A 9,351-nucleotide genomic window follows, 5' to 3' on the forward strand; every position below is an offset into this window, starting at 1 on the left:
CTTTTTCCACTGGACAGTTTTAGCTCCTTTGTCAAAGATCAAGTGACCATAGGAGTGTGGGTTCATTTCTGGGTCTTCAATTCTATTCCATTGATCTTCCTGCCTGTCTCTGTACCAATACCAGGTAGTTTTTATCACTATTGCTCTGTAGTACAGCTTGAGGTCAGGGATGGTGATTCCTCCCGAAGTTCTTTTATTGTTGAGAATAGTTTTCGCTATCCTGGGTTTTTTGTTATTCCATATGAATTTGAGAATTTCCTTTTCTAACTCTGTGAAGAATTGAGTTGGGATTTTAATGGGAATTGCATTGAATCTGTAGATTGCTTTTGGCAAGATGGCCATTTTTATTATATTAATCCTGCCAATCCATGAGCATGGGAGATCTTTCCATCTTCTGAGATCTTCTTCAATTTCTTTCTTCAGAGACTTGAAGTTCTTGTCATACAGGTCTTTCACTTGCTTGGTTAGATTCACACCAAGGTATTTTATATTATTTGCAACTATTGTGAAGGGTGTCATTTCCCTAATTTCTTTTTCAGTCTGTTTATCTTTCATGTAGAGGAAGGCTACTGATTTGTTTGAGTTGATTTTATAACCAGCCACTTTGCTGAAGTTGTTTATCAGGTTTAGGAGTTCTCTGGTGGAAGTTTTGGAGTCACTTAAGTATACTATCATATCATCTGCAAATAGTGATATTTTGACTTCTTCCTTTCCTATTTGTATCCCTTTGACTTCTTTTTGTTGTCTAATTGCTCTGACTAGGACTTCCAGTACTATATTGAATAGGTAGGGGGAGAGTAGGCAGCCTTGTCTAGTCCCTGATCTTAGTGGGATTGCTTCAAGTTTCTCTCTATTTAGTTTGATGTTGGCTACTGGTTTGCTGTAAATTGCTTTTACTATGTTTAGGTAGGGGCCTTGAATTCCTGATCTTTCCAAGACTTTTATCATGAAGGGATGTTGAATTTTGTCAAATGCTTTCTCAGCATCTAGTGAGATGATCATGTGGTTTTTTTCTTTGAGTTTGTTTATATAGTGGATTACATTGATGGATTTCCGAATATTGAACCATCCCTGCATTCCTGGGATAAAACCTACTTGATCATGATGGATGATTGTTTTGATGTGTTCTTGGATTCGGTTTGCTAGAATTTTATTAAGTATTTTTGCATCGATGTTCATAAGGGAGATTGGTCTGAAGATCTCTTTCTTTGTCGGGTCTTTGTGGGGTTTGGGTATGAGTGTAATTGTGGCTTCATAGAACGAATTGGGTAGTGTTCCTTCTGTTTTTATTTTGTGGAATAGTTTGAAGAGAATTGGTATTAGGTCTTCCTTGAAGGTCTGATAGAATTCAGCACTAAAACCATCTGGTCCTGGGCTTTTTTTAGTGGAGAGGCTTTTAATGACTGCTGCTATTTCCTTAGGAGTTATGGGACTGTTTAGATGGTTTATCTGCTCCTGATTTAACTTTGGTACCTGGTATCTGTCTAGGAAGTTGTCCATTTCATCCAGGTTTTTCAGTTTTGTTGAGTATAGGCCTTTGAAGTAGGATCTGATGATTTTTTGAATTTCTTCAGTTTCTGTTGTTATGTCTCCCTTTTCTGTTCTGATTTTATTAATCTGGATACTGTCTCTGTGCCCTCTGGTTAATCTGGCTAACGGTTTATCTATCTTGTTGATTTTCTCAAAGAACCAGCTCCTGGTTTTGTTGATATTTTGCATTGTTCTTTCTGTTTCTATTTCGTTGATTTCAGCCTTGAGTTTGATTATTTCCTGCCTTCTACTCCTCCTGGGTGTATTTGCTTCTTTTTGTTCTAGAGCTTTTAGTTGTGCAGTCAAGTTGTTAGTGTGTGCTCTCTCCAGTTTCTTTTTGTAGGCACTTAGAGCTATGAGTTTTCCTCTTAGCACTGCCTTCATGGAGTCCCACAAGTTTTGGTATGATGTGTCCTCATTTTCATTGAATTCTAAAAAGTCTTTAATTTCTTTCTTTATTTCTTCCCTGACCAAGTCATCAATGAGTAGAGAGTTGTTCAGTTTCCATGTGCACGTGGGTTTTCTATTGGTTTTGTCATTATTAAAGACCAGTCTTAGTCCGTGGTGATCTGATAAGATGCAAGAGATTATTTCAATCTTTTTGTATCTGTAGAGGCCTGTTTTGTGACCAATTATGTGGTCTATTTTGAAGAAGGTACCATGAGGTGCTGAGAAAAAGGTATATTCTTTTGTTTTAGGATGAAATGTTCTATAGATGTCTGTTAAGTCCATTTGGTTCATAACTTCTGTTAATGTCAAAGTGTCTCAGTTTAGTTTCTGTTTCCATGATCTGTCCATTGCTGAGAGTGGGGTGTTGAAATCCCCCACTATTATTGTGTGAGGTGTAATGTGTGTTTTGAGCTTTAGTAAAGTTTCTTTTATGTATATAGGTACCCTTGCATTTGGAGCATAGATGTTCAGAATTGAGAGTTCACCTTGGTAGATTTTTCCTTTGATGAGTATGAAGTGTCCTTCCTTATCTTTTTTGATTAATTTTGGATGAAAGTCGATTTTATTTGATATTAGAATGGCTACTCCAGCTTGTTTCTTGGGACCATTGGCTTGGAAAATTGTTTTCCACCCTTTTATTCTGAGGTAGTGTCTGTCTTTGTCACTGAGGTGCGTTTCTTGTATGCAGCAAAATTCTGGGTCTTGTTTGTGTATCCAGTCTGATAGTCTGCATCTTTTTATTGGGGAATTGAGACCATTGATGTTAAGAGATATTAAGGAAAAATGATTGTGGCTTCCTGTTATTTTTGTTATTAGAGGTAGAATTATGTTTATATAGTTATCTTCTTTTGGGGTTGTTGGAAGATTACTTCCTTGCTTTTTCTAGGTTGTAGTTTCCCTCCTTGTGTTGGCATTTTCCATCAATTATCCTTTGAAGTGCTGGGTTTGTGGGAAGATATTGTGCAAATTTGGTTTTGTCATGGAATATCTTGGTTTCACCATCTATAGTGATTGAGAGTTTTGCTGGGTATAGTAATCTGGGCTGGCAATTGTGTTCTCTTAGGGTCTGTATGATGTCAGTCCAGGCTCTTCTGGCTTTTATAGTCTCTGGTGAGAAGTCTGGTGTAATTCTTATAGGTCTGCCTATATATGTTACTTGACCTTTTTCCCTTACTGCTTTTAGTATTTTTTCCTTGTTTTGTGCATCTGATGTTTTGATTATTATGTGATGGGAGGTATTTCTTTTCTGGTGTAGTCTATTTGGTGTTCTGTAGGCTTCTTGTATGTTTATGGGCATCTTGTTCTTTAGGTTAGGGAAGTTTTCCTCAATAATTTTGTTGAAGATATTTACTGGCCCTTTAAGTTGAGAATCTTCATTCTCATCTATACCTATTATCCTTAGGTTTGGTCTTCTCATTGTGTCCTGGATTTCCTGGATGTTTTGAGTTAGGAGTTTTTTGCATTTGCCTTTTCTTTGACAACTGTGTCAATATTTTCCACTGTATCTTCTGCATTTGAGATTCTGTCTTCTATCTCTTGTATTCGGTTGGTGATGCTTGCGTCTATGACTCCTGATCTCTTTCTTAGGTTTTCTATCTCCATGGTTGTCTCCCTTTGAGCTTTCTTTATTGTTTCTATTTCCATTTTCAGATCCTGAATGTTTTTGTTTAATTCCTTCTTTGTGTTTTCTTGCATTTCTTTAAGGGATTTCTGTGATTCCTCTTTAAGGGCCTCTACTTGTTTACTTGTACTCTCCTGTATTTCTTTAAGGGAGTTACTTATGTCCTTCTTATAATCCTCTATCATCATCATGAGAAGTGATTTTAATTCTGAATCCTGCTTTTGCGGTGTGATGGGGTGTCCAGGGTTTGCTATATTGGGAGAACTGGGTACTGATGATGCCAAGAAACTTTGGTTTCTGTTGCTTCTGTTCTTGTGCTTGCCTTTCGCCACCTGGTTAACTCTAGTGTTACCTGCCCTCACTGTGTAAGACTGGAGTCTGTATTTCCAGTTATCTTGCTTGTTGCAGAGCTCCTCAGAGTCCAGATGTCTCTGTGGTCTTATGATCCTAATCTCCTGGGTGGAAGAACTCCTGGGACTCAGACCACCTCTTGGATCTGGAAATCCTTCTGCTCTGGGTGTAGTGGTTCCTCTAGGATGGCTCAGGATTCAGTACCTCCACAGGAGCAGACCAACTCTGTGTTGGCTGCTCTGAGTGCAGTGGCTCCTCTAGGATGGCTCAGGATTCAGTATCTCCACAGGAACAGACCAACTCTGTGTCTGCCCCAGCCCAAAGCCTCTCCACAGTTTTGATGGCACTTTCCACGTAGCTAGCTATAGTATTGATAGACAGTTTCTCTCCATTTCTCAATTCAACAACAACAACAACAACAACAACAACAACAAAATGCTCTGGATTTGTGTTTGAATATCCCATGTGACTATGGGTGGCACTCAACGAGGACCGAGTGGCTAGCAGATTTCCTAGTTATTTTCTGCACTTTGAATGAGAACAGCACCACAAACCTTTGAGTTGTTTTCCTGGACTGACTCTTTTGACTGTAGGCTGATACTGCTCCAGGGTGTGGAATGCATGGTGGCATTGCTGCTGCAATATCTAGTTTTCTCTTGGGTGCTTGTTCACAACTTTTAAATTTTAGGATAGTTGTCTACCTTATTAGAGAGACTCGAGTCTCTCAAATCTTTGATTGGGGGATAAAAGTGAAACAACATGAAAATATAACTGAATTCTATCTCTTTAGATAAATCATGTTTTTAATTCTCTTTACTTTTTTAAGATTCATTCTTATATTTGTTTATGTGTATGTGTGTGTGTGTAGGTACCCACAGAGGACAGAAGAAGGTATCAGATCCTTGGGAGCTGAGGTTATAGTCAGTTGCCTGATGGGGATGGAAACGGAACTCAGATCCTCTAGAGGAACAGTATAAGTTCTTAAACATCTCTTCAGATGTAAATCATGTATTTTCAGGTCCATAAAAGAATAGAGATTATAAAAAAACATATATTATGTCCCAGCTGGTAGCTTCTAAGTCTCCAAGGCTCTCTGTACCTTCACTGGATTCTTTCCTGTCTCTAAACACTGTTCATTGGGAATTTAGCTCACTGGTAAAGCATTTCCTAGTATGTACAAGGCCCTGGACTCAATCCCAGTACTACAAATAATAATCATGATTATAGATAAAAATAAAGTGTTCCTGATTCTGCAATCTGTTGTCCTTTCTATATGTGCTCTAAGAAAGTCATGGCTGAAATGGTTTATCAAATTAAAAAGGGGACACACACACACACACACACATATATATCCCTAAACCCCAACTGTTTCAGGAACTGAATAGAAATCTTCCCTGGAAACAAGTCTCATTTATAGCAGGCACTTGAGAACTGCTTGTTGAATTGAAGAAAAAGAAGTTAACACCACTGAGTTCCCAACACTATACTTCAGAGACACTTCATAGAAGAAATGCTCTTTCTGCAGGAAAAAAAGAAAAAGAAAAGGTACTCTTAGCTCAGCTTTTATGTGGGAATCTAAGAGCTGAAAGGTCAGACTTTCAAAAATGCATTGCTCCAGGCTATTCAGTGTTGTAATTAGTAGACTTAAATATGATGCAAAGGCACTGACTTTTAAAGGAGCTACAAAACAGTACTGAATGAAGCACAGGACATTGTATGAAGCTAGAGTTGACCTGCTTTGGAATGGAGTATTGCCACTGTGTGTAGGAAATGTCTGTATGTAAACATTCCCTCCAAGAGATCCCCATCAGAAAATTGTCTAATCTATAGTCCACAGCTTAGTCTTTTGCTTGAAGTTGAACTGTTTCTGTTTGTCCTTTTCTATTAGATTGAAGTCATGCTCCATTTGTTCATCTGCATGTTCTCAGTGCCCAGCAGAACCAAACATATAGCACCCCAAAATGTTAAATAGCAACGCAATGCTGAAGTAATTTTCTCTTGTTTGGTTCCAGAATTAAGTTAGTAAAAAGAAATGTCTCAATATATATAGTAGTGTGTGTGTGTATGTGTGTGTGTGTGTATCAGATGTATAAATTATATACATAGGTGTGTGTGTGTGTGTGTGTTTCTAGGGATCCAACCTAGTACTTATGAGACAAAAGCAGGCAGATACTTGTAGGCCTATAGAGAGTTATAGACCAGTCAATGTTTTACAGCAAGATCCTGATTATTAAATAAATAAGTAAATAAATAAATAAATAAATAAATAAATAAATGGAGATATGTCATCTGTAATACAGATAATAAAACAAAATATCTGAAATTTAAATATTCTCAGAAAGTTCTAGATAGATGAGAGTCTGTCCATATATGTTATTCACTCACCTATCCTCTCACCCGTCTCTCTGTCTGTCTGTCTGTCTTTTTCTCTATCTCTCTATCTCATCCATCTAATGTTTATTTAGTGTACACTTACAGCCCATAGTTCCAAAAATATACATAAATATGTTGCTTTGACTTATTTAAATAAGACTGGGCTGGAGATCATTCAGTGATTAAAAGCACTTGCTTCTCTCTCAGAGGACCCTGGTTTGCTTCCCAGCACAGAGTGGTGAACTCACAGCCATTGTGAATTCCAGCTCCAGCGGATCAGGTACCATTTTTCAGCCTCTGCGGGTGCCTAGCGTGTGTATAGCATGTATGCATACATGCAGGCAAAATGCCCATACACATAAACTAAATTAAATCATATTTGTATCAATATGCATACATGCACATACACATATATATTCAAGTCCAGCATGATGGCTTAGCAGGTAAAGGCATCTGCTTTAAAGTTTGATCCCTGAAACAAGTGTCTTCTGACTTCTGCATAGGAGCCATGGTCCATGCACTCCCATACACACACACACACACACACACAACCATCATCATCACAATTATCATTATCATCACAAATAAAGTAGATTTAAATTTTAAAGATAATTATAGAGACAAAAAATGTATCTGTTCTTAGTATACTATTTTGTAGTTCATATGATGTGACATTTAGTTAAATTTATGAATATATTTAAAAACCTTTACAAATTTTTGAACAAAAACCAAAATCAAACTTTTCTTTCCACCTAAACAACTACTGTGGAAGAGAAAGTACATTCTGTACCCCATTCATGTCTTTCTACCACAAGCTGACAAGAAAAAAAAATCCAAAGCCCCAATAGCTATAACAAATTTGACCTTCAGTGTTGCCTCATCTAAAAGGAAATTGTCTAGATATTGAAAAGAATCAGAAATCTTCAGTTTCTAAAACTTAAAAGCTCCTGATTCACATGTGATCCCAGCACTGGGAAGGCAGGGGTGGGGTAGGGTGATGGAGAGTTTGAGACCAGCTTGGACTGCATAGAAAGATTTCATCTCAAAAATAAACAAGCTGGGCATGGTGGTTCACACTGACTTGCAGAGCCAGGAGAAATCCTTTGTGTTCAAGTGAAGTCTGTGCTGCATAGTGAAGCCTCAGGCCTGGATGGGCCCCAGAGCAAAACCTTGTAGGAAGCAAACAGAGAAATACACAACACGTCTGTTCACAGCAACACAAATAAACCCATAGGCTTTCTCCCTTTATTGTGGACTAAAGAAGGCCTTCACCATTGGGTCAGATGCTATGATACACATCATCAGTTACTTTGGTATCCTGTCTTTGCTCAGCACCTGTACAAAATGTCATAAATGTAAAAGTATTGATCTTACCTTTGAAAATATTTAGAAAGAGCTCACACCCAAAAGAACTCCCACCCAGAAAAATCAAAACAGTTTAGAATAAACTCCCAGTAAGAGGATGTGTATATGCTAGCCTCCTACAGGGATGCTCTGCCAGTAATTTTATGTGGCCAAGTCATCTGTTTTAATGTAGTTTTACATGAGTTTTTTGCTTATACCTTTTCTTTGTTCTGAACTGAATGTCTACTGGAATTCTCCCAAATAAACTAACTCAATTTTTCACTATATCTACATTGTGGAACCATGTTCATCTCTGTCCAAACAAAGTTTATTATGACAGAAAGCACAACAGGGAGGGAAATGCCACAATATTCATGAAAATAGGCATACAGTAGCAGAATTGTTAAGATTATTTTGGACACTCATTCCTGAGTTATGATATTTTACATTATTGATTACTGATTATTTACTCTCTTCCATACTCCTTATTTTCTTTTCTCCCAAATAGATAACTGTTTTCTTCCCAAGTATGAGATCTGTCTTTTCTCTAGGGTGGAGAGTTCCTCCCCAATGGATTAGAAAGGGACATTCTTTGCCACATTGACCACATCCTGCTTGAGTCTCTCCAAGTCAATGTCAGGAGTAAATGGAGAGTCAAGGTAATGGGTCCTTCAAGCCTGACCAACTGAAAACCCAAGACTACCACTGATGATACTTACAGATAATAATAGTTACATTGAGTTCAACTGCTGCTTCAGCTTTGCACCCAGAACCCCACTGGTCTATAAAATCCATTCTTCTATAAAGCATGGTGAACTTCTATTCACTTCTCAACTTTACACAACTAAGCAAACTTACACAAGACCTCAAACATTTTAAGTCCGTGGATTTCCTTTTTACTAGGAAAATTCATCCAAGAATTCTCTCCCAGTTCCTAGTTCTCCAAATCACAATACTCAAAGCTCAGGCTAGACTGAGAATAAACAGATGGGCCCAGCATCCATCCCACCCACAAAATGATCTAGATGAGACATTCCTGTTAGCTTGTTGCTCAATCTAATCTTGCTAAAGAAAGAAACCTTTGGGTGGGGAATTCTTAGTCAAATAAATTCCTAAAGAGAATATTCAATAAGTGATGCCATCAAGGAGTATGTCACTATCCCAGAAAGACCTGAGTTCTGTGTTACTAAGGGTGAGTCAGCACGGAGCCGGAGGAGATGACAGAACACAACAACTTCTAATTCTGCCCCATCCTCTTCAGCTCTCCTGCTGTGACTCTGGGTACAAAGTCCTCTTCTGTGGATTCTTTATACATTACTTGTAAAAAGATAATTCATATGGTCTCAATCTCTTTGCTGTTGATTGCATATTAATCTTTGATCAAGTATGGGTTTTTATGTTTTGTTTTTTGTTTGTTTGTTTTGTTTTGCTTGCTTGTTTGTTTTTCCTTTGATGAGGTCTAACTATGTAACCCTGTCTGACCTGGAACTCCCTATGTAGAACAGGCTGGCCACAAAGTCATACAAATCTGCCTGCTTTGGCCTCCTAGGTACTAGATGTAAGCGTGTACATCACCATTACCACACTCGATGACTTCTTCTTCTTCTTCTTCTTCTTCTTCTTCTTCTTCTTCTTCTTCTCCTTCTCCTTCTCCTTCTCCTTCTCCTTCTCCTTCTCCTTCT

Source organism: Grammomys surdaster, unplaced genomic scaffold (genome assembly GCF_004785775.1).
Source record: "Grammomys surdaster isolate TR1022 unplaced genomic scaffold, NIH_TR_1.0 1162, whole genome shotgun sequence".
NCBI classification, from domain to species: domain Eukaryota; kingdom Metazoa; phylum Chordata; class Mammalia; order Rodentia; family Muridae; genus Grammomys; species Grammomys surdaster.